This window comes from Amblyomma mixtum, chromosome 1 (genome assembly GCF_055824585.1).
Source record: "Amblyomma mixtum isolate Tamu chromosome 1, ASM5582458v1, whole genome shotgun sequence".
Taxonomy (NCBI): domain Eukaryota; kingdom Metazoa; phylum Arthropoda; class Arachnida; order Ixodida; family Ixodidae; genus Amblyomma; species Amblyomma mixtum.
Genome location: NC_143012.1, coordinates 40,000,503 through 40,026,524, shown reverse-complemented (window position 1 = coordinate 40,026,524; position 26,022 = coordinate 40,000,503). Strand labels below are relative to the sequence as shown.

At 45.7% G+C, this 26,022-nt stretch overlaps 1 long non-coding RNA gene across 1 annotated transcript in view; it reads left to right on the top strand.

The window, feature by feature from the left end:
* Positions 1–15,361, top strand: part of LOC149366107 (uncharacterized) — a 45,511-nt gene extending 30,150 nt beyond the window's left edge. The window contains exons 3-5 of the long non-coding RNA XR_016283961.1: positions 6,377–6,488; positions 12,783–12,855; positions 15,240–15,361. This is a non-coding gene — a long non-coding RNA (uncharacterized LOC149366107). The remainder of the gene's footprint in view (positions 1–6,376; positions 6,489–12,782; positions 12,856–15,239) is intronic.
* The last annotated feature ends 10,661 nt before the right edge of the window (positions 15,362–26,022 follow it).

Sequence of the window (26,022 nt, the reverse complement as noted above, 5' to 3'; positions counted from 1 at the left end):
ATATTTGATTGGTTAGGAGCCTCGAGATTCTCTCCCAGAGAAGGTTGGCCGCAAAGATTACCGGACCCTCTATAAGGCTTTTATTAGTAGTGGCTTCTAAAATACTCACCTTTTTCATCCCTAGGTAGGAATAACGGTTTAGACCCTCTACATCACCGATCATTTTTCACATTTCTATAAAACTGCAGAAAACTTATCCTATACCTTCAGCTTGGCGCATGATGGCCTTAGTTGCATGTGTGCCGTTAAACCCAACACAACACACTAGCGTGCTCAGTATCTTAGGATTAACGGCCTATTTGCTTCCAATTTTTAAATTTCTCCACCACTCCTCTAGTCGTCGCTTACTTGTTGCTACGCTTTGAACACATGTCCTGGCTATTCCTAAACCTAGTGCTTCGCATATTCCTGCAGCGGCGTCGTGCACTGATGTTTGGAAGATCTTATACTAGAGAAGAATATGTTCTATCGTTTCCCTGTCTTGCATAGAGCAGGAGCAAACGTCATCCGTGGTGTCGAAGTTTTGCCGGTAACACTTCATCCTCGAGCACTCAGCCCTGGCCTCGGAAATTAAACTAATCCATACGGAATTCCCCAAAAAGTTTTCGCTTTTATTTTAGATTTAGTCGTCCCATAGAGCTCCAACGTCAGCTTATCCAGCGTTTTATTTTGCCAGTGAGAATTTTCTGAGGATCATACTTCCTGTATCAAGGTTGTCTTATGTGGGTTTCTTCCCCATGACAATTGAATGTATTAGCCAGCCATCTAGTTCTTCATCTCAGTCTAGTATCGATACTGCATCGGTATAAGTACCTGAAAAGTCTTGCCACCCATCTCTTTTCATTCATGGGCCTCAACAGTACTTTACACTGCGCCTTAATTTTTTGCGTCACGAGCTTCGAATGTGACCGCCCCATATCAGCTTGAACTGCTTCATGAATAGCGTTTCCGTGTGCTCCCAAGACAAGCCTACTGACTCTCCTCAGTTTTATTTCAAGTCCCGAATTCGTGGCACATCCCAAGCACACCACAGCCCGGCACCATTGCGACTTTCCCCGAATAACTTTATATTTGACAGACTTACAGAGCGCGCGGTTCTTCGTGGCAGCTGCGTTTCTTTTTGCTTTCTTTATAATATCCTCCCTTTGGTCTCTGCCATCAATTATTCATATACCAAGGTACTTGTAGGCTTTAACTACAGGCAACTGTAAATCTTGTAACTTGATCTTACCAGGCTTATCGTTATGAAGCATGACTCCCGATTGGTCAGCACTAAATCTGCCCTAGCACCTCCTACTTTTTTCCATAAATGTCTGGCAATTCCTGAAGGCCTCTCGCGCCGTCCTCTAGATTAACGATGTTCTCATCATACAGGGTCTGTTCTGGTTTTTTCCTGAGCGAACGGGCGGACAAGAGGCAGTCTGTGCGTGCAGGATCGTTGAAGGGGGATATTGGGAATGCTGGGGAAAATCGACTGTCGGCTGTTGAAGAGAGCAGGTCGCTTGTACTGTGAACCCCTGTCGAAACGTCTCGTCACGCAGAATCATGGAGCGTTTACTGGATCAGCGATACGCGATTAAATTTTGTGTAAATCTTGGTAAAACGGGCAAAGAGACTCGCGACGTTATTAAGGAAGCCTACGGTGACGCTGCCATGCGTAGATCAGGTGTTTGTTGAGTAGAACAAGCGGTTCCGAGAAGGTCAGGAAAGATTGGAAGACGACGACCGCTCCGGACGCTCTTCGACCAGCAAGAGTAACGAAAATGTATAGCGAGTGATACATCTGCTGAACAGTGATTGTAGGATGAGGATCACAATGATTGCTGATGACTGGAGCTTTCCTCAAACTCAAGGTTTTGAGATCATGACAGAAAACTTAGCCATGAGGACAGTGTGCGCGAAGTTGGTGCCGGGAGTGTTGTCATAGGAGCAAAAGGCCAACCGGAAAGTGATCTGCCAGGACCTTCTTCATCATGTGAATGAGGACCCTGATTTTTTGCCCAGCACAAGGCGGCAACGCTGCCTCAGGCCCCCTACAGCCCCGGTTTGGCCCCGCCCCCGCCAGACTTTTTTCTATTCCCGGGAATAAAATCGACGCTCAGGGGGAAACATCACGGATCGGTAGAGGCGGTTCAACAGGCCGTGACGAGGGAGCTAAACAGCACTCCGGTCCAGGCGTCCCTGGAGGCGTACGAAAACTGTAAAACTCATTGGCAGCAGCGTGTAGGTGCGGAAGGGTGCTACTTCCAAAAAATCAAATCGTTTGTACTATTCTCTGGAATAAATTTTATTAAAAAAAATCAGTCCTACTACTTTCAGAACAGACCATGTATATCAGCCCCGGTACGCGACTTGTCCCCTTCTGTCCATCATCTGGTCAATCTCCCTCGTGTAGAGCGTAAATGGATGTGGCGATAAAAGACAGCCTTGCTGAAGTGCCTTTTTAACCACAACTCTTTCTTCACCTTCCATTTCCTCTCAATTGAAAGCTAGGTTGCTATCCCTGTAAACTTTTTTAATGAATATACTTACCCCTCATGTAAAGCCCTCACCGAAGGGTCCTTGAGGTATATGTTAAAAAAAATAAAAATACTTACTCTCTTGCTCAAAAAACATGCCACAACGGAGCGTGATTTACGTTGTCGCAATTCCCTTTGATGTCTAAACACAGCCCGCAGTGGTCGTTCTTCAATTGAAGCAATTTCGATGCATGCGGTGGCTCTGAACAAGTTGTCGTCTGAATCTCTTCTGCAGTCCTCCCGAACCATCAGCCTCTTCAGTGCATCCTTGATGGTTTGCAATCGCTATTCGATACAATACCGATGTCACCGTTAGAGGCCTGTAAAACGCGTTATGATCTTTACCCTTTCCCTTTTATATCAGGTTCATCCTACTCTCTCGACAGCTTGCTGGGATTTCTTTAGTTCTCAATACGTCAGTCAAAGCTGCAATGAAAGATAACCGCAGCTGGCTCAGGACACTAGAATTGGAGAGACATGGGAGAGGTGTTTGCTCTGTAGTAGGCGTAATCAGGATGATAATAGCGGTGCTGATGACAAAGTGGTTTTTGTTTCTTTACCAAGCAATGAAATCAGTCTGATTGGCATTTTGCCCAAGCCTGTTGCTGGTTGCAAAGCGGCCCTTTTCTGCGCTTTTTTACAGCCTAACTTGTCTATGGCTACGTCAAAAAGCCTCCCCTACGATTAATCTCGCCTCCGAAAGAATTTACTCCTTTTTCGTCTATTATTGTTACATAAATCTCTCGTCATTGTGCAGTAGTCAGTCCTGAAGTGGGAAGCGCGTGATTCCCAAGTGATTATGCCGTCACATCTCACTTTCATATTTACTGTAATAACGTCATGTTGCTCACACATGGCCAACATCATCTAGGTCTTCTACATGAGTGTTCATATACACAAGTAAAGAACCTCTTCTTCGGCTCGCATTAGTTTGATATCTTCCGAGAGAGATTTGATCCAAGCTTCTTTTCTCGCCTTCCCATCCACAAGTACACTGCTCCTGGTAGCACTTGTTAGCCTGCAATAATGCACTTAATCCATGCATGTTCGCGGTCCATAGGTGCGCGGCGAGGCGCTCCCTCCTGACCTGTACGTACCGCGCATCTTAAAATGGTAGATGAGAAAAGTGGAACAGAGGATTTGGAGTGGATGTCCGGGCATGGATCATATAGGAGGCGATACTTAAGCTCCGCTGCAAGGGTAGGGCAGAATAACGCTGATGAGTTCATGCCCATGCATGCAAAATTATCATTCTCCACTTAACATTCATAGATACATCGGAGTCCTCATACCACTCCCTGCGCAGTCCCTCACAATCCGGGGAGCAGGTTGTGATGACGCCACAAGGTCACGTGACCTAGGTTGCTTCTGCGGGGGTGGCCGTCTAGGGCCACGCTATGTATCGCTCACAACGCCGCATTGTGTGCACAACGGGAGTCATAACGCTATCGAGTTAAAACAGAAAAAGTGTTGCGCCGCGGACGCGTGAAACCAAAAACATATTGTTTGCCATCGTGCGGCCCAGCTCAGAGTATCTTGTTATACTGTGCATAAACAGTCAGTCAGATCATATTATTTATGCGAAATATGTAATTGTCATTTTGGGCCTAAGCGCTGTTTTCTCAAATTAAGACCTCGAGAAGTAACAAAAGTGCTCCGCTACGCGGCCAAAAAACAACCCCCTTGCTGTGTTTTTTTTTTTTTTTTTTTGTGGCAGAGACCGCACCTTCTGCGTGGTCCATTTCCCCGGCATTCAAAGAAAGCCCGCGAAATACGAAGAAACAAACGAACGCGTCATCGTGCACTTTCTCTACTGTGTTCTACCGTCCTCGACCTTGTTTTGAACGAACAAATCGTGCACGCTATGCGTTCTGAAGTGAACGGTCGACGCCGCTGTGAGCATCGGCCTGAAAGTACCTCCGTGCCTTCGTCCGGAACATTGAAAGCGTTCGCCACTGACCCCGATAATAAGCGATATGCAGGCAGTTGAAAGCCAGTGGAGTCGAAGCTTTTATTCGGTCATCATAGAGGAAAAAAAAAAAAAGAAAAAGCGTTCCGGTGGGGGCCAGGTCACTCGGAAGTCTTGAACCGGAAAGGGCCTCAGTCCCACGTCGCCGTGAAGGACGACTGTGAAGGAAATTAGAATAAAAAATGAGAAGTCCAACACCAAGGCATAAGTAACAATGGATCAAAATTCATCAACGTTTCATTGCACGCTAGCCCTTATAACCGTGCAATCCTAGATTTCATCGATGTTTGTCCGAAACTTCTTCCTAGGTGGCATCTCAGTTGGCAGGTGGCCCACTTAGGTCACCTGACAGTGTGACGCCATCACAACGTGCCCATCGGACTGTAAGCAAACTGCCCTCCGTGGCAGGTGGCGGTTAATGCGATAACTGGTCGCTAGATGTTGCTCGGGAAGCACAAGCCCCACCGGTGGCGGCACCTGTTAACCGCTGCACCATTGTGCCAGGAGTGGTATGTGGATTCCCACGATTTATGAATGTAAAGTAGACAATGACCAATTCAGCTTACACGGGCATTAACGCTATCACGTAAGTCCGATTTCACCGATCTTTGTCTGAAGCCTGCTCGAACTTGAAAATGGATCCTTGAACCGAAACAAAAGTGAAAACCAAACTGCTAGCGCATGTAATTCACATATGGCTGATACGACCGACACCTTCTGCATGCATGCAGGATGCATTGCTTCTTCTTGTGCCTCTTGCATGAAATACTTGATGTTACGAATTTTCGGGGCACGGGCAGCTGTAAAGAAGCTGAGGCACGTTAACCGTCGCCTATCCTGGACAACAGTGAACCTTTTTACCCTTTTAGTGGTTCTCTCAGAATGTTAAAAAAAAAAAGCATAAAGGAAAGAGAGAGGGTACCCGGACCAGCAACGCTTTGCCAGGCTTAACGCCACTTGAAGAGAATTGAAAACAAGCTAAATGCACAAAAGAAAAAAGCAGGGTAGTAAGAAACAAAAAACAAGAGGAACCCAAAGGCGCAGCACAGTAAGTTTCAACACACAGTGCAGGTCCTGACGAAAATCAGGGAAGCAGCCGCCGCGGTGGCTCAGTGGTTATGGTGCTCGGCTGCTGACCCGAAAGACGCGGGTTCGATCCCGGCCGCGGCGGTTGTATTTCTTTGGAGGAGAAATTCAAGAGGCCCGTGTACTGTGCGATGTCAGTGCACGTTAAAGAACCCCAGGTGGTCGAAATTTCCGGAGCCCTCCACTACGGCGTCTCTCACAGCCTTAGTCGCTTTGGGACGTTAAACCCCATAAACCAAACCAACCAACCAAATCAGGGAAGCGAAAACAAAATCAAACAACCGTAATGGAAACCTTGCTCCCTCTGTACCGATCAACACAGACCGAATTCGGTCATTTGGCGTAGGGAAGACAAAGAAAACAACGCTGTCTACTGATCGGCAAGCATGTCCGTGTTCGGGAAATGCCAGGCCTCCTGGTCCTATTAAAATCAGCCAGAGCTTGCAAGGGCGACACGCACAGCTTGTCCCAAAGGTCTTAGGTGATGTTTCATCCGGTAACGGTGCTTTTTTTTATTTATTTAAACGTCACGGATAGAGCCACCGATTTTAATTTAGTAGAAAGTGTGACCTTTTCTCAACAGCGCCACTGAACCTGTGGCTATTTTTAACAAGAAAGGTCACCTGAATGGTACGCCCTTCGTGCGTTACCAGGGAAAAAAATTATGCAGTCCAGAACATCCCTATTGTCGTCGTGATCTGTTAGCTGTGGGCCTTTCCTTCGCCTGGGTCGTCTTGACAGGCTGCTGCTGACGTGACGAGGAGGGAGGAGATTGCAATGGGTTTATTCTACTTATTTACAGGAGCACGTGAAGTTCGCCAGCAAGACAAGCAAGCAGAGATCAGAAGGACCCACATCTAACAACTGGTTGCCAGGGGTTGGATCGACCATGCGACATGATGCTGCTCCTTTGGGTGAGTGGTGCGATATTGCTTGAGATTAGCCACGCTTCAAATTTTGAGTTATTAAGTTTGAGCTGCTAGGAGGCTGTAGTTGTTCGGTGAGGCGTGCGTGTTAACTTCACGACAACAGTTAGACAGCACAGGTGAGGCTAGGAGCAGCAAGCATTGATGCCATGAGATGGACAGAATCCTTCCTCCAGAAATTTCGTCTCTCATAGCCTTAGTCGCTTTGGGACGTTAAATCCCATAAACCAAACCATTCCTTCCTCCATGTTCCAACAGCTGTTGTATCTCAGAGGGCCCACAATCTTTTTCTTTGCATAGTTCCAAACCTTTCTGATTGACACGCTTCTACCGCATGAACTGGGCATATGAAAGCAGATTTGTAAGCGCTATGCGAGGAGTTTGGTGCGGTAGTACAAGATAAGATGGAGAAGTCTGATATTCGTAAATCTTTCTTGGAAACTGCCGCCGAAGAAACTATCAGTTTTACAGGCGAACTCCTGAAACCTTAGCAGAGAAGGAAGCAGGCAGCGGTCACAGAAGAGCGGAAACTGAAAAAAATGCAGCTTGAAGCTGAGACGCTATGAGGCACGGTCAAGTATGGGGGAGGCGGAAAAGTAGAGTACCAAGTACAATCACGAGAAGAAGCTAGTAGTAAACTGTGAACAGGTGCAACAGGCATAGCACGAGCGCAGGTCGGCAAAAGTTGACCGGACAATTCACGAAAGAAATTTGGATGTGCACACACTCAGCTACAAGTGTTGAAAAGAGGCGATGTCACAGGTTCGGTGATTACGCGAGGTCATCACCGAGTCATGACAATGAGGGGTGGCCGTTTGATGCCCGGCTTAACCGGTAAGCAAACGTAGTGAATGAGACAGAGGCGTGTTAAGAGGTAACAACAACAAAACAACGTTTATAACCTCGATAAGATGAGTGCGAGCTTTCACAGAGGCGTTATGTACATCCTACAAAACAATTTCGGAAAACACATAGCATTAAATATATCTACACAGGTCAGAACAAAAGCGAGAGTCCAAGTAGCTACACTCGATGAAAGTTCAGAAGGGGAACAAACATACAGTTAAGCGGGCAGTGCGGCTGCAGTCCATCCACAAACCCGCAGTCAGTGCGGCCCCCGAAGGCGACGGTCCCTCCAGAGCAGCTTGCGGAGGCTCGGAGTCCCGGGAGTTCGCTGCGGCAGCGTCTCCACCGACGAGCGGACTGAAGTTCGTGCCTATACGGCCCCCTTTTAAAGTCCACGGGCGCTAGCGATCGAGGCACTAGGGGCGCGCATAGAGTCAGTGTCGAAAACGCAAACACACAAATGCGCACAAAGTAGTTCACACATAAAAATCGGCAGCACGTAGGCACCTACACTGTGACACTGCATGGCCGCCATCTTGGAGGAGGAAAAGTTAACGGACAACTAAAAAGAAACAGCGAAAAGTAAAGCACAACCAAAAAGGGAGTCACGTCGCCCACAACTTCTTTCCTGCTGACGGTCAGCTCAAGACTTCGGCAGTATCGGGGGCGAGCTTGAGCCGGGAAAAAGTGAGAGATTCACAAAACAAGCAGCACGTACGCCTCCGTTTGCGCAATTCAAGGAGGTTGACTAACTAACTGAACCGCGTGCATGTACTCGTGCTCTTCCCGAGACACATACAGGCTACACGGCCGCACTATGTTAAAGAAACGCGGACGTATCAGTTGTATACAAACAAAAGTAATTCACAGGCTGCCGCCACCTCTGTGACAGGCGAAAACACCGTAAAATTTCAGGACAATACAGTTAGGAACGCTCGCCTAAATGGCAACAGGCGCTGCACTGGCAGAGTGAAGGAACCAGTTAAGTGCGACGATCCGGCCTGTGTCCAGAGAATACCCGCCAAGGTTCAGATTGTCGCCAAATTTCAAAACCTTGACGCTGCGAATGAGAAATCGCTTCGGATGGAAAATAAATGCCAGAACTCTAGAGAGACCTCTGCGACACCAGCATAGAGGACCCAGTGCGGGAGGAAGGAGTTAAAATACAACACGGATGCATAGTATGTGGTTAAGCCAGAGCATCCTACCTGAAACGATTAGATGCTGTTCGTAGTATTGGATTGAACCAATTCTTCTTGAGTATAGAGAACAAACCACACTTTATCAGGCCTTAAATACTCCGCTTTGACGATCATTGGAAACAATTAACAATCACAGATGCCCTAGCGAACATTGCACACAGCATGAATATTTGCCACCATGGTACAGCCTCCCATCAGTATGTGACTTCACATTGACACATTTACACAAAAAGCAAACGCCATATCACATCTACAATTCATTTTGCACTGAATGCTCACGAACAAAAGGTGGTGTTGGCAGTGTAGTAATTCAAGGAAAAAGTGAAAAAAGAATGATGCCACTGGCACAGTACGCATCATTTTTTTACTGCCAAGTGGTACGCCATCTTTGTAGCTCTACAGCAAATAGTAAAATATAACATCAGAAATAGCATCAGCTACACTTATTCCTTGAGTATGCTCAAAGGACTGCCCTCTAGAAATGTTGCTTAACCCACAAATTGAAACATTGTGCATAATTAGTCACAACAAAAAAAAAAGCATAGCAATAAATTCTGCTGGGTTCCTAGCGATGACTGAAATGTGGGTAATGGAAAAGCAGATGCCTGCGTTGCACAAGCACGATATGGTCAAATAGAACACGTGAACATATCGCATATGAATTGCTTGAAAATAATGCACAGCAAACTCAGAAACAAGTGGTAAACTAAAAACTGCATTGTGTAGAGCCCATTCTTGGAGATGTTTGTAGTTGAGGCGGAAGTTTGCAAGTATAACATATACTACAATGGTATTGTCTCATGCTGACCACCCAACCAGTTCGTTGCTGTTTACGAACCGATTGTCTCAAACCCCACCTTCACGTGTTAGATTCGCCACACTTGTCCGAGACATGAACATACCATTCTCCAGTATTCTGGTGACTTCTTGTAAAGACTTAATTGCTACCTGGGAAGGGCATCGAGTTCACTGTGACACGTTTTTGGAAGGCTGGCAAGCATGAGTCACCATTTTTCATAAAACAACACTTCATGTCCCTAGAAGCAAAGTATCAGTTTTACACTGATGCCTTCAAGACTTCCTAATATTCATGTGCAGTTTACAGCTGAACTTTTCCGAAACAGAAAGAATGAATAGACGCATAAGCATATTTACTGCAGAATGTGATGGTACCCGGTTGGATGTTAGATTCATCGTGCGAAAGAAAATTCCGACCTCTGGTATTTACTCAGATTCCTGAAGTGTGGGTATGACCCTGTCATTTGGGAAACCCTATAAAAACACTGTACCCGATTCCCTCTTGAAATGCTTTATCTCTGCACGCGCATTCAACCTGAAAATTACTCTTTGATCGGTACCAGGTCACTGCGGAATAGATGGGATTGCTGGCTTGGGACGAATAAACACAGAACAAACTGCACATAATAAAACCAATGATTGGAAGTATGCTGGAGAAGAACAAAATAGATTAAAAGAAGTTGCTCTCTGCAGACTGAGGATAGGACATAGATACATCACACACTCACATCTATTAAAGGATAAACCTGCGCACGAGACGTGGAGCCGACATCTCAGTCTTCCACATATGAATCATGTGGCTGAGATTGGAGACAGAGACTACAGTACGTCCCGGAGCTGCACACATATAAGATACCAATGCGTCCCTTTTTATTTTAAAGTGATGACTGCATGTTTTCATTGGACAGGGTTTTTAACTTATGTAGGCTTTTTAGAATAGGTTTCTTAATCCAAGTAACCTCAGGTCCTCCTCATTGCTGAGGAGAAAGCTGAGCTTAACCGTGACTGGCAGATGCCTCACAACTCTTGCTTAAGCAAGGACGCTGGTTGAGGCTATCTGGCTTAGTAGTTTTACATGTATCAAACCTTACCACACTTTTCAGGCGCAACACACCACCTGACTTATGCACCCTCTTGACTCACTAGAATCTTGCACACACTAACCGCTCTTGGCCCCTATACACCCGATGTTGATGTTAACATGTTCTCGTACCTTACCTTGAGGCGACCAAACACCTTGTGTTTGGTGCTCTTTGGCCTTAGATGCCTTTGCGCCAAAAAAGAAAAAGAAAAAAACAGCATCATCATCATCATTTCGGCTCCATCGAAATGCGACCGCCGGGGTGGCTGGTATATTGGTTTCACTTCTGAAACTCGACGCACGTTCTGAAGCGAAAAGCTTCACTAGGCTCGTCAACAACGCGCTTCGCGTGGGCCACCCCTGGGCGCCGCCGCGGCGCTCCCTTCCTCGCCACCGGTTTACCCCTTGCCGCTGCTGCGCGGTCTCCGGCCGTCCCAAGAGGAGGTTCTTTCGCAAGGCGCTGCGAGGACGCACGCGTGAGCGGCTGTAGAAGAGGCGCAGACATGCGTCATGGAAGGAAGAAAAGAAAACCGTAGCGTGGTAGCGAGCGAGCATATGAAAAGTGCAAGGCTAGACAAGCGGCCGAAACACCAGAAGCACGAGAGGCACGCCTTGCTAAACGGCGGCAAAAGGACGCTGAATTGCGGCGCTTGGCTGCGTCAACTGCGTCACGTCTCCCATTGAGCACACTACACAATGGGGGGGGCAACTATAGACCTAGTCTGTCAGAGACAGGGTGTGCCTTCTGTATACTGCGTAGCAGCCACAAGCACAGCTGCTTGCTACTGCTCTGATCACCGGGCCATCTTTATGGCTATACAGAAAGCGCAAGACATTGTGTCCATTGATGAAGAACAAATAAAGAGAGATTTAAATAGCCTTGTATACCCAAGACAACACGTTTTGGAAAAGCTAGAAAGCTATACCCAAATTGTAACCCTATGTATGAAACCTTAAGCTAAACAACGAGCATCGCCACGAAGCTTTTCGCTTCGAGATATCCAGGCTTTAACACTTTAGCTAAGCCTCAGCCGAACTTTTTTGTCACATTTGTGGTCTCTACCGCGACGGCCCAGGATGAAACGCTAAAGCCCTGAATGCAAGAGAGGGAACCCAGGCCCATCGGTTGTCTGTGACCATCCTGCATACGTTGTGCATTTTGTGGGAACGAGCGAGGAAACTTCGTCGTGGCACCTGAAAACCTCCGGTCTATCCTGGGATGGAATCATTAAGACCAGAGGGGATATTTTTACCTGTCGATAATTATGGCTTGAGAAGAGAAAAGACACGTAGTGTAAATGAAAGTTAACTGAAGCTACGAAGAGATTATGCCACTCTTAAAAAAGCTTGAAGTGCTTTCCGAAGACACAGTGTGAGAATTTTGGCAATACGAGGTATCTATGTCAAGCTTCTCGGAGATATTTCTTCAGAAAGAGCCTGTAAGGTCAATCTGAGCAAGATTTTGAACCGAGTAAAATTTGTTTAAGGTAATGAGGATGCATGCTTTTCGCAGTTCTAGGGAAATTGTAGTTGTATGATAGGCTATGAGAGACGACCCCTTAATCGTACGTGTTGCATAAAGTTTTAGGTCCTTAGCCTGCTTCAGGCAACAGAGACTTGCAATGAACTTTCTGTTTACATATTTAAAAAACATTGGACATCTCGATAAGCTCTAAATTCACTTGCACGCTACCTTCATGCATTCTTCATGCAGTGTACTTCGTCAGCCCATTTGTCGGACTATGCACTCCATCATTCCATTGGTCACATCAATACTCGCCATTGAATCCTTAGTACCCATTTCATGGCCGCATTTTATCTTCGTTTTTTTTTCTTCCACCTCTTCCACGCTGCTATCCTTCAGTCTTTATCTCCCAAATTCCCCTCCCTACGATGAGTAGCATGCCAGCGATATTGAAACGCCGGCTAAATTCTCTCTCTCTCTCGCTTTAGTGGCCGCCACTGTTGTTGTGAGCTGCAAAATTTTGGAGTCATCGTTATGTTTGCAACGAATTTGTATTGTCGACCATTGCGAAGTGGCCTGGGACATTGTTAGCGACCACTGGCCAGTCGACATTCTACTGGCGGTGGCCAACCGGGGAGGCATTTTCACGCGAGAACTCCCGCCGGCGTAAATGCTTGTCGGGTCTGTAAGTCGTGGCAGCCGAGCAGTATTGCCTCCCAGTCCGGAGGTACAGACCCACACCACCTGATAGGTATACGAAGATAGTGCTGTGCAATGCGGGCAGCTGCCGCTAAAGGAGGGGTAAATGCCCCGGGGAAGAGAGGGAGAAGTTAGTCCATGAAATCTGTCTGTCAAGCACGCGTCCTGTGACGACGCCCTTATTCTTTCAGATCACGGGCCCCCGCACAAGAGAGGCACTACTCTCCACATCCTCCCTCTCTGAGCAGCCCGACCGGCCGTACGGTAAGGGAACCTTTTATGGCAACCAGAAGTGCGAGGTAACACCAGAAACGTTCAGAGTAGTGACACAGGGCTCGCGGAGATGGCCTTGCACAGCCGAAAGAGGTGCGGCGATCTGTTCCCTAATGTGTCCCATGTGTGCATGAAGAGAACTAGGTTCGGTGATCGAGAGGATCGAGCGGGAAAAGACTGCACATGCGTAACCAGTTCTGCAGAGTACGCTTACAGAAGGGAAAAAAAGTCCACGAATATGCTTCCTCTGGAAAAACAGCGGTCCCTTTCAGGCCATCCGTAGTGCATCATGTAGTGCGCTTGTGTCTCGAGGTTCGAATTCTGCTGCAAATTCGTTAGCCTTGCCTAATGAAATTGGTGAATTGCCGGCTTACCGCGTGACACGTCTTCCTGGCTAAATGATTTTAATGGGCGATATTCCTTCGTTTAGTTCTGTAATGTTGCGATGCCATTTGCGTACGCTTGCACGCTGAGCATTAAGACGCGCTTCTGATAGCAGCAAGATATGAAGGGATTGCGGAATTGTTTTGTGAGCGGGGGCCTGGAGGTCGAGTTTTAGTCGTTAATGGATGTAGCTCCTTTGAGAGCGGTAACTGAAAAGAACGTGAAAAAACCAGGCAGTCTAAGCTGTGTTTTGTTATTAATGGTGCTTCCGTATGCTATTTCGATGGGCACGCTGCTGCAGGTATCCGAAAACCGCCGCGTATGTTTTTCTTTGCTGGGCGTAAGCATATATAGCGCCATTAACTAAAAAATAAAAGCCCTGTGTAGAAATTTTTGGATACTCGGGGGAAGCGTGAAGATGCCTTGTTGTGCGTTGCGCAGTTCACACGCTACCAGTCAATATAAAGAATATTTCGTTCAATGAAGGTGCGTATGTATTTATATAACAGTCGGCATGCTGCTGCGGGTGCCGTAGAAGACCGCAGCAAACACACCCCGACAAGACATCCGGAAGACACCACATAGGCTTTTTTTTTTTTTACTGGACGTTTTGTATCATGAACGGTCATGAAACAAAACGTCCAGTAAAAAAAAAAAAAGCCTATGTGGTGTCTCTCGGACGTCTCGTCGGTGTTTGGGTGCTGCGGACTTCCGCGGTACCTGCAGCAGCGTGCGCGGCCTGCTCTGAAAGCCGCCCTATGAGCGAGAAAAAAACAATCTTCCTCCCCGGGGAACACCTGCGCAGGAGCAACGGGCATCCGCCCTTTGGATACCCGGGGGACAGCGAGAAGAGGTGCTGTGCGAAAAAGCACAGGTCCTCCCCTTGTCCACCACACACGGCGGCCGAGCTGTTGACTCTGGTGGGATCACCAGGCACCGCTTTTTTTTTTTACAGCAATCCGCTGTGCCGGCGCTGGGAATCGAACCAAGGTCGGTGGGGATAATCGCCCAAGCATTGCCAACTGGCGTGCTAACCACTCGGCTACCGTGCGGCTCTGGTTTTGGACGGCGTCCGCGAGTGCTGATAGAAGGGAAGCGAAGCAGACCGAAACTGAGCATGCGCGGGGGAATGAGGTTATCTCGCGATCGGGCGTGCGACGCAGGAACGAGCGTGGAGCGGCCGCTCTAGCGCGATAGCGCGTGGTATCAGATGATAGTTTTTCGTTGGAAATGCTAAAGCCGCAACTTCGAATAGGATCGGTGGCGTGTTAGGCGGTGATTTCTGCTGAATTTGCGGAAAGAGACTCCGTTCGAACATGTGAGGGAAATCAAATTGAAGTACCTGTAACCGTAAACGGCAAACCGTAATTCGTTTACTTTGCAGTGCGAGGTGATCGTACAATGCCCACATTTATGGCATTGAATGCTTCCATCAGATATGCAGTCTGCTGCATGGGACAACTGCCTAGGAAATTGTTTGAAATAGGTTAGCGGCAAAAAAAAAAAGACGGACAGAAGGCGAGAGAGTGACGGTGGGACACAGAGGAGCGCTGACCTGGGTCGTGTCGTCGTTCTCTCGGCTTGTGTTCGTCTTTTATGGCGCTAACTTATTTCAAAGAATGTTTAAACAAGTAGCCCAGCACCGAGTATTACTAAAGTATGCTTTGAAATGCCCCAAATACGGCATCGCGACAGTCATTATTGTTGCAAGCAGAACATCCAAAACTGTGCACGCCCGTGGGGTGGTTGTCGGGAAGGGCCTTGTCAAGGTGGGCGTGCAGAAATGTACGTAATACGTACTTACTTTCAGAAATAGGAGGAATAGGTTGGGAAATAGGGAATCTTGTAGCCCTTGAAACGGTACTGCGTTGGACATGTGAGCGAAAGGTATATTTCCCCCTGGTATTTAATGGTGCTCGAACACTATGGGAACGGATCAGATTAGTGGTGAAGGAGGGAGTTATAACCACATGCAATGTCTACCCTCGCAGACGCTGCGCACGACCATCACGGGAGCCAGGGGCGGAAAGTTCTGTTCGAGGCCGTCGATCGCGGAAGAACCACTGACGAGCCCGGTCTACTATTGGACACCTGCGGCAGGAGAAGTCAACATGGTGACATGATGGCGGAAACAGGCTATTGGAAATAAAACTAGACACTGAAATCACTGGAGAGTGGAACTGGTCTGTTTCAATCTGTATACACTATTCATCTTATAACTCAGGAACAGTGTGATGGGTTTCATTTATTCAGTATACACTAATCATTTTATATTTCAGGAACGAGACAATGACCGGACAGCGGAACCGGACTCTTTGGATTCACCTCAAATTTCATGAACTACACGGAGGAATCGGTTTCACGTATGGGTTTCGGTAAACGCTATTCAATTTGTAGGTCAGGTACTAGAAAATGTAACTAGTCTCTTTCCAATCAGGAACAAGACAGTGGAACATGTTTCATTTATTCAGTACACACTACACGTTTTGATTTTCAGGTACTATTGTCTCTTTCAACCAGTGCAGTCAGTTTCCTTTTCCAGCATACAACAATCATTTTCAATTCAGGAATCAGACAGTGTGATGGTATTGTTTATTCAGTATACATATACATTTCAGGAACGAGACAGGAACTCATGTGTTTCAATCTGTATAGACTATTCATTTCGTGGAACATCCTTCATTTATTGACTACACATTGTACGTGTTTGAGTTTCAGAACGTACTTGAATTTCGTGTTGTGGGTTTCATGTATTCAGTATACACTAATCACTTTAAATTTCAGGAACTAGGCAATCTAAGTGGCTAGCCAGACAGTGTGATGGCTTTCGGTTATTCAGTTTACACTATACATTTGATACTGGACAGTGGAACCGAGCTCTTTCAACCAGTACACCGGTATTCATTCAACGTTTGGTGAACCAGACGGACGAATGGGTTTCATTTACCGAGTATGCACTATTCACTTTACATTTCAGGAACGAGACACTGTAACTGATCTCTTTCAATTCAGGAAGTACGGATTGTGATGGAAGTGGACAGTGTGATCGGTTTCATTTATTCAGTATACACTATACGTTTCGAAATTCCGGTAGTATACAATGGAACTGGGCTCTTTGTTTCCTAAAGTAGTAGTAGTCCCAGTAGACACCAATTATTTTTGAATTCAGGAACCAGAGAGTGGGTCTGGTTTCTTTCAACCAGTGTAGTGAGTTTCCTTTATTCAGTATACACTAATCATTTTACATTCTCGGAGTTCAGGTACTAGGCAGTGGAACCGGACGCTTACAACCAGTATACACTGTTCATTCCACATTTCATGAGAGACTGTACAACTGGTCTCTTTCAATTCAATTCAAGAAGTAGACAGTGCGAGTGGTTTCATTTATTCAGTATACACTATCCATTTCGTAGTTCAGGAACCAGGGAGTGGGACATGCTTCATTGATCCACGACACACAACATACGTTTCGAAATTCAGCTACTAGACAGAGGAATGGGTCTTTCAATCTGCACACACTATTCAGTTGCCAATTCAGCAACTGGTCACTTTCAATTCAGGAAAGATACAATGTAACTGTTCTATTCATTCTACATTTCATGAACCAGACAAACGAATGGGGTTCATTTATTCAGTACATTTCAGGAACGCGACAATGACTGGACAGTGGAAACGGAATCTTTGGACCAGCATACACTATTCACTTTATATTTCATGAACCACACAGACGAATTGGTTTCATCTATGGGTTTCTGTGTACACTATACATTTCGTAGTTCAGGTACTAAACAATGGAACTGGTCTCTTTCAATCTATATACACTATTCAATTTACGTTTCAGGAAGGAGACAACTGGTTTCTTTCAATTCAGGAGGTAGATATTATGATGGGGTTCGTTTATTCAATATACACTGTTGATGTCGTAGTCCAGGAAGGAGACAGTGGAACACGTTTCATTTATGCAGTACACAGTATACGCTTTGATATTCAGGTACTACGCACTGGAACTGGTGTCTTTCAAGAGTGCAGTGGGTCTCATGTATTCAGTATACACTATTCATTTCGTAGTTTAGGTAGTAGACGGTGGAACCGGACTCTTACAACCTTACAACTAGTATACAGTATTTCATGAACCAGATGGTGTGTGCCTTTAATCTGCACACACCATCCATTTCTCAAATATGGGTGTCATTTATTCAGTATACACTGTTCAATTCACATTTCAGGAACTAGAAATGGTCTCTCTCAATCTGTACACATTATCCATTTTACACTTCAGGAGCGAGACAATGTAACTGGTTTCTTTCAGTTCAGGAAGTAGACAGTGGGATGGGTTTCGTTTATTCAGTATACAGTATACACTTTGAAATTGCGGTAAACTATTCAGTTCCCAATTTAGCAACTGGTCACCTTCAAATCAGGAAAGAGACAATGGGCAATGGAACTGTTTATTCATTCTACATTTCATGAACCGGACAAACGAATGGGTTTCACTTATTCAGTATACACTATTCGATTTACATATCAGGAACGCGAGAAATGGAACCGGTCTCTTTCAATTCAGAAACCAGGCATTGAAACATGTTTCGTTTCTTCAGCACACACTATACGTTTTGAAATTGAAGTACTACACAGTGTAGTGGGTTTCAGGCGTTCAGTATGCACTAGACAGGGTAACTCGATTTATTTTACAGACATTATAGTCATTATTCATTTTACACTTCAGGAACGAAGCAATGGAACTAGTCTCTTTCAGTTGAGGTACTAGACAGAGGAATGGGTCTTTTAATCTGCGCCCACTGTTAATTTCGCAATTTGGGAACTGGTCTCATTCAAACAGTGTACATTATTGGTATCCCAAATATGGGTGTCATTTATTCAGTATACACTACTGAATTTACATTCCAGACATCAGACAATGTAACTGGTCTCTTTCAATCTTTGAACGCAAGAAGTAGACAGTGCAACATGGTTCATTCATTCTGTACACAGTATACGTTTTCAAGTTCAGGTACCTGACAGTGGAACTGGACTCTTTGAACCAGTATACACTCTGAAATTCGGGTACCAGACAGGGGAATGGGTCGGTCAATCTGTATACACTATTCATTTCGTAGTTCAGGTACTAGACTACATTATTCATTCTACGTTTCATGAACGAGACACTGTAACTGGTCTCTCTGAACCGGTATACACTATTCATTTTCGAACTCAGGAACCAGACATTCAGTTATTCAGTATTCGCTATACATTTCCCCCTTCAGGTACTAGACAGAGGAATGGGTCTTTCAATCTGTATACACTACTAAGTTTACATTCCAGAAAGCACACAATGTAACTGGTCTCTTTCAATCTTTCAACTCCGGAAGTAGACAGTGCGAAATGTTTCATTCATTCAGTATACACTATACGTTTTCTAGTTCCGGTACCTGCCAGTGAGATGGGTTGTTCAGTATATAGTGTACACTTCGAACTTGAGGTACACACAGGACACAATCTCTATCCATATCCTAATTTAGGAACTGGTCTCATTCAAACAGTGTATTTAATCTGTATAGACTATTCATTTTCGTACTCAGGAACCAGACAGTGTGATGGGCTTCATTTATTCAGTATACACTATACATTTCCTACTTCAGGTACTACACAGAGGAACTGGTCCCTTTGAAACAGTGTACACTACTCAATTTACATTCCAGAAAGCAGACAATGTCTCTTTCAATCTTTCAACACAGGAAGTAGACAGTACAACGTGTTTCGATACAGATCTTTCGATCTGTATACAGTATCAATTCCTCAAGTTAGTAACTGGTCTCATTCCAATAGTGTACACTAATGGTTTTCCTATGTAGATATCAGACCGTGTAACTAGTAGTAGTAGTAGTAGTAGTAGTAGTAGTAGTAGTAGTAGTAGTAGTAGTAGTAGTAGTAGTAGTAGTAGTAGTAGTAGTAGTAGTAGTAGTAGTAGTAGTAGTAGTAGTAGTAGTAGTAGTAGTAGTAGTAGTAGTAGTAGTAGTAGTAGTAGTAGTAGTAGTAGTAGTAGTAGTAGTAGTAGTAGTAGTAGTAGTAGTAGTAGTAGTAGTAGTAGTAGTAGTAGTAGTAGTAGTAGTAGTAGTAGTAGTAGTAGTAGTAGTAGTAGTAGTAGTAGTAGTAGTAGTAGTAGTAGTAGTAGTAGTAGTAGTAGTAGTAGTAGTAGTAGTAGTAGTAGTAGTAGTAGTAGTAGTAGTAGTAGTAGTAGTAGTAGTAGTAGTAGTAGTAGTAGTAGTAGTAGTAGTAGTAGTAGTAGTAGTAGTAGTAGTAGTAGTAGTAGTAGTAGTAGTAGTAGTAGTAGTAGTAGTAGTAGTAGTAGTAGTAGTAGTAGTAGTAGTAGTAGTAGTAGTAGTAGTAGTAGTAGTAGTAGTAGTAGTAGTAGTAGTAGTAGTAGTAGTAGTAGTAGTAGTAGTAGTAGTAGTAGTAGTAGTAGTAGTAGTAGTAGTAGTAGTAGTAGTAGTAGTAGTAGTAGTAGTAGTAGTAGTAGTAGTAGTAGTAGTAGTAGTAGTAGTAGTAGTAGTAGTAGTAGTAGTAGTAGTAGTAGTAGTAGTAGTAGTAGTAGTAGTAGTAGTAGTAGTAGTAGTAGTAGTAGTAGTAGTAGTAGTAGTAGTAGTAGTAGTAGTAGTAGTAGTAGTAGTAGTAGTAGTAGTAGTAGTAGTAGTAGTAGTAGTAGTAGTAGTAGTAGTAGTAGTAGTAGTAGTAGTAGTAGTAGTAGTAGTAGTAGTAGTAGTAGTAGTAGTAGTAGTAGTAGTAGTAGTAGTAGTAGTAGTAGTAGTAGTAGTAGTAGTAGTAGTAGTAGTAGTAGTAGTAGTAGTAGTAGTAGTAGTAGTAGTAGTAGTAGTAGTAGTAGTAGTAGTAGTAGTAGTAGTAGTAGTAGTAGTAGTAGTAGTAGTAGTAGTAGTAGTAGTAGTAGTAGTAGTAGTAGTAGTAGTAGTAGTAGTAGTAGTAGTAGTAGTAGTAGTAGTAGTAGTAGTAGTAGTAGTAGTAGTAGTAGTAGTAGTAGTAGTAGTAGTAGTAGTAGTAGTAGTAGTAGTAGTAGTAGTAGTAGTAGTAGTAGTAGTAGTAGTAGTAGTAGTAGTAGTAGTAGTAGTAGTAGTAGTAGTAGTAGTAGTAGTAGTAAAGTGGTCTCCTTTAACTACTGTAGACTAATTGAATTCGACAGCAGTAGTAATCTCATTGCCGTCCACCTGTGCGCAGACAGCCAATGTAACTGCAGTAGTTGGCTTCGTTAATGTAGACGTCAATCGGTAATTACTTCCTTATTACAAATCTGTTCGACCGGCACTCGTCATGTTACGCCACCCCCCATCATCAGCATAAGTGCGCTCTTTTGCCATTGACGCCAGCTGCACACTCGGCGGCCAAAATCAGCTAAAGCTGCATCGCCGCGCCGTCTGACGTTGCGCGTCCTTTCGTGCTTGTGCAGTACTAACTGATTACAGAAGAACTTGCTTTGGGGCTAGTTGGTTCATGATTGATGTTCAGAATGGCGCAAAAGACACACACACAGGAAAAAAAGGCGCTCTTTGTGTCATCCCCTTTTTTTCCTGTGTGTGTGTCTTTTGCGCCATTCTGAACTTCAACTGATTTCCTGCGGTTGGCGCGCAGTTCTGGGTGGGAGGGCAGGAGGGGGTGCGCTGCTCGCTTTGCCCTGGTTGGACAGATAACACACAGTTCCAAGATTTATGCTTTCTTTGACCGCGCTCTTACTCATAGCTGCTGGCCCGGGTCCTTCACACTTCCTGTCACCACGCTGTAACCAGCACATATTTCGACAACATTTTTGTCTTTTGTTGGCCCTTAGCGTTGCTATATGACAACGCTTAAACCTGCTCGCGTTATTTCGTTACTCGTCTACGTGTATTTTATTTCACGTCTCATCTGATGTTCATAAACGGAATAATTTTGCGACTGAACGCCTCTCCGTTGCGGCGTGCTCTTTCCTAGTTCAACATAACACGGTCGTTGAAACAAAAAAAAAATTCAACGAATGGCAGCAATCGCGTATGCGGCACCGCGCTGTCGCCGAGAGCCGCGATAGGTTATCTGTCCAATCAGGGCAAAGCGAGCAGCGCACTCCTTCCTCCCCCCCCCCCCCCAGAACTGCGGCCCCTACTGCCAAACGCCGCAGCTAATCAGCTAGTATCACGCAAAGAAGGGACGGCGCGGCGATGAAGTTTTATCTTATTCTGGCCGCCGGGTGTACATAGACGCAATGACGTCACTGCTGGTACGCAAGACACCGCGATATCGCTATCACGTCGGCGCTCCATTGCTACGGCCTACCCTGTTCCGCTCGAGTCGGCACTCGTACAACGCCCGCCGCATTCGAGCCGCTCCGTGGCCGAGTGGGTAAAGTGCCGAGCTCGCACTTCGGGGATGCGTGTTCGAATCCCATCGCCTGCACAGCCGATCCCTCGGATCGAGGCAATGCAGACGCTGTGGTTCGGGCACGTGTCATTCCGGGCAACGCAGATTGCCCGGCTGTACGCTCGGCCGCGGAGTGTGGAGGACAAGTAGGAGGGTTTGTGCTTTTAAAGCACAGCTCTTCTTCTCGCTGTCCCCCGGGCATCCAGAGGGCGGATGCCCGTTGCTCCTGCGGAGGTGTTGCCGGGGGAGGAAGTTTCTTTTTTCTTTCCCTTAGCTCGGAATTCGCGGGAGGTGTGCGCACGCTGCTGCAGGCACCGCAGAGGTCCGCAGCAACCACACACCGACGACGAGACGTCCGACAGACACCACGTACACACGCTCTTTTTTTTTTTTTACTGAACGTTTCGTTTGTAAAAGAAACGAAACGTCCAGTAAAAAAAAAAAGCGTACGTGGTGCCTTCCGGATGTCTTGTCGGTGTTTGGTTCCGGCTGCGGACATCAACGGTACCTGCAGCAGCATGCCGATTAATACAGAAATACATCCGAAAAAGCAACATACGCGCTTTTTTTTTTGTTTAAATGCTCTCATATCCGCATGTCTGCCCAGTGTGTGCTTGCTGCGGTCGTTTACAGCACCTGGTGCAGCGTGCCATTTCGTATAACAATATCTAGCCTTCATGAGAGCACGGAATATACAGCGGCTGCGCTCCTCATTGTCTCTTTCTGTACTGTGCACTTCGTGTTTTGTATTGTTGCTGTATTAGCGCGCGCACTGCACAGCATAGACGCCACTAACTTCCCAGCAGGTCCATTCCGGATGGTTCACCACTTCTGATTATCACGGTCCTTTGCAACTGCCCAATTCATGACCACTTGCCGCAAGGGTCTGCGCCAATCCGGTAAATGGAACCGTTCACATATAGTCAGTCTTCTCTAATGACTGGCCACTCTCTTTATTGCGCTACGTAGTGCTACAGCAACATTGTGGAAAGTGCAGAGAGAGACGATGAGGACCGCAGCCACTGCAAACAATTTTTCTTTTATGAAGATGCTTTTATATCGTTATACGCATAGTCATGCCGCTACCGATACCATAATAGACCCCAGCAAGCACACATCCGAAAGACACTACATATATACTTTTTTTTTCACTGGATATAAGAGCATGCAAAAAAATTATCCAGGAAAAAAAAACTAGACCCGTACGGTCGCAATTATTAGTTCCCTGCATACAGCGCCGCTTCGATATTGCAGTGCCCGTGTTTGTGGAGGATAGTAAGTCCGACTGTGCTGTGCGGCGGGCTTCAGTCAGTTCTTGTACAGTATTATCGACTCCCTTGGGGGAGATTTAGGGCCGATTTGTAGGCCTGTCTTATTGGCACGTTTACTCTTTCCTCTTCTATCTTTGTGAGGTGACAATTAAGGCAGTGAGTATACCACTTTGCTAATCACGAATACCTCCACTAACCGCGTCAGGTCGTGTTCTCACATGCCTCGGTGCTTGTTTGCTGTTCTTTTGATTGGCCGTCTACCGTCACTTGTATAGAGGGGTTTTCCCTTTTGTGACGGTGAGCGAGCATGCAAGGTCTATTCAGGTCGCCCACGGCTATGAGGTTGATGTCCAAGAGTAGTGGAGATCAAACCGAGCCTTGACGTGTGCCCCTGCTTTCTAGGGCTAACGAGGGGGATTCCGTGGAGCCAAGCCGTATCTCCGCCGTCCTGTTATCCAGAAAGGCAGTTATATATGCATGAGGTCTAAAACTAGCAGTGCTCTCCATGCCTCTGCTGTAGAATTTCTTCTGAGATTTGAAGCCTCACATGCTCCGTGGACACGTTGCTTCTAACTCCCAACATCGCATAGGGGAAGAGGCTGTGTTTTTGCATGAAGACGGCCGAAGATAAAGTGTTCGCCAGTTGAAGTGGTTTACCTGGTTTTAGAATAAAGGTGACCTTAGAGTGGGTCTACTGTTTGGTTAGTGATCTTATCCGCGCCCGGCGCCGGCATGGTGCGCAGCTCGTACATAGCTGCTCTCACTTCCCTTGTCGACATCTCTTCGTCAAACACGTGACTCAGAGGGCTTTAGTATTTGAGGGTGGGGTTCTAGCTGTGGTTGTCAGATACCTATCTATTCAATTTTCGATCACAGTGCTGTCTTCCGCATTTAATTTGTGGATGATGCGGTTTACGTTAGGTTGTTGGGCGACTTTAGTGTTTTCTGGTTCCAATAGGCAACATAGAAGTCTCCACGTGTCTTTCAGTCCCAGATTTCCTTCCGTGCGGTTGCAAATCTGGTCCCACTGTTGACGGGTTAGGTGTGCTACATGTGTTTCGATCTTTTTTACTAAGGCCGCTTCCCGGTTGTTCGGTACTCAAGATGTGGCACTTTCGCCGTCCTCCGTGAGTGTATTCACCAAGTTTCATTGGGGGATTCCTTGCGGAGATAACAGAATTTATCCCAGTCTGTGATTTTTAGTTACCTTTCTACAGAGGGGGAGATTGACTAGAGTGCGAAGGTTGTTTGAATGATGTAGTGGTCGCTGCCTAGGCAGGCCTCCGTGTGCTGTTGCGTATCGTTAACGGGTTAGGCCCTCATTTTGTATTTTTGTTCAGAGTCACGATTCCTTTCTACGCGTCTTGCGTTAAAATCTCCTCAGATTAGTAGCGGATAAAGAGTAGAGTAGTCAGCTTCGTCTGCGTTTTGTTATTTCGGCTGTTCCCACCAAGTAGTGGCGGATCTTTAGCACTTTTGTAATGATCGCGAGGAAGGAGCTCTATCAAGGACGGAGGGAGAGATGCAGCGGTTTGTCTGGTGTTGCCATCAGACCTCGCTGTATTTTGAATCCAGTATATGTTGAGGTGGATGGAGGATGAGGCGTCCGATTTTCCCGAGCACGGAGGGATAGTTCTCGGGACAGTGCATGAGCGCGCTGTTTACCACGGATCGAGGCAGCTAAGGCCATCATGCGCCAAGCACAAGCTATTGCGAAAATTTTTCCGATGAATTTTATACAAATGAGAAGAATCATTGGTGTTGAAGGGGGCCTAAACTGTTAGTACTACCTAGTGCTCACACAGGAAAGAACGTCTAGAAATGGCTAATATTAAAAGCTTTAAAGGGGGTTGCTATCCTTGGCTGGGCAAGAATCTCGAAGCCCCCAACGAACCAAATAAGAAACCAGTTAAGCAGTAGGTGAGAATTAAGAGTTTCTCCAAAAATCTTGCTTCTCTTAAAAAGATAAAAATGCGAGACATGTCAGTGAATGCATTATCTCCTAAAAGCAGTGTTGGATGAAAAGGAATGTATTCGTTGTAAAATTGCATAAACACTTTTTTCCAGTTTTGCACAAGAGAATAACCTGTGGTTAACTGTAAACTCCATCCGTAAGGTGTGCATGGCCTATTCGGAGATGGCAAAGAACCACTTCCTTGAAATGTTCCTGGTGCACACATGACTAACATTCACCTTAAAACTGACTTTTCCATGCCGACTGCCATTTTTTTTTTCATAATTTACGCAATCCTTAAACGGTATACATCGTTTATTTTTCCCCACGAGCTTCAGCAGCGCACAAATCTCCTCTGTCGTTGCCTTTCATTCTGACATGATTGGGGACCCAGAAGAATTTTGCTTGAACAGAGCGATCGCACTTCAGGGAGTTTGTGTAAGTAATATTGTTTCTGAGGTTCTTGTTCACTATTTTTTCGGCAGTGAAAAGTGGATTCACCCTCCCGAAGTCTTACGGACGGTTTCTTTCCAATTCCCTCGTACCACTGCGCTTCCTACGTAACCACCCGTGTTTCAACCATGAGCATAAAAGCTACTGCATTTTTTCTTGGACTGCACGCAATTCTTATACAGTATGTTGTTGCGGAGTTTCTTTTCTACAGAGTGAAACTGCAAATTGCAGGAAAGCTGTAACATGGAGGTGTGCATCTCATCTTTGGTAAAGATCTCACTTTAAAGGCATATGCACCGGTTAAAGCTGTTCTTCAGTATTCCAGGGATGTGTCCTGTATGCGCCTCAGTTTTGTACCCGATCCAATTTTTTGAGGTATGGCAGACCTGCTCAACCGTACACAATGAACCCATAATCTAATGAGAAATGTACCAAACTTACAGTTGCAGGCGGAGTGCTCAGGTGGTTGCATTTCGATGAGAAAGTGCTGGGAAAGGTGATAACTCAATCGGCAGGTGATTAGGGCGTCTGTCACGCTAAGGGTTCGCCGTATCCTTCCCCGGCCAGCGAGGCGCGCCGTGGAGACGAGGAACAGCGGTCGCTGATTGGCCGAAAGTGACAACGGGCAAGTGCGCCGAGGTCAGGTGAATATCTTTCATCTTCCCCCGCCAGCAGCCAGCGCTTTGGGAGAACCGA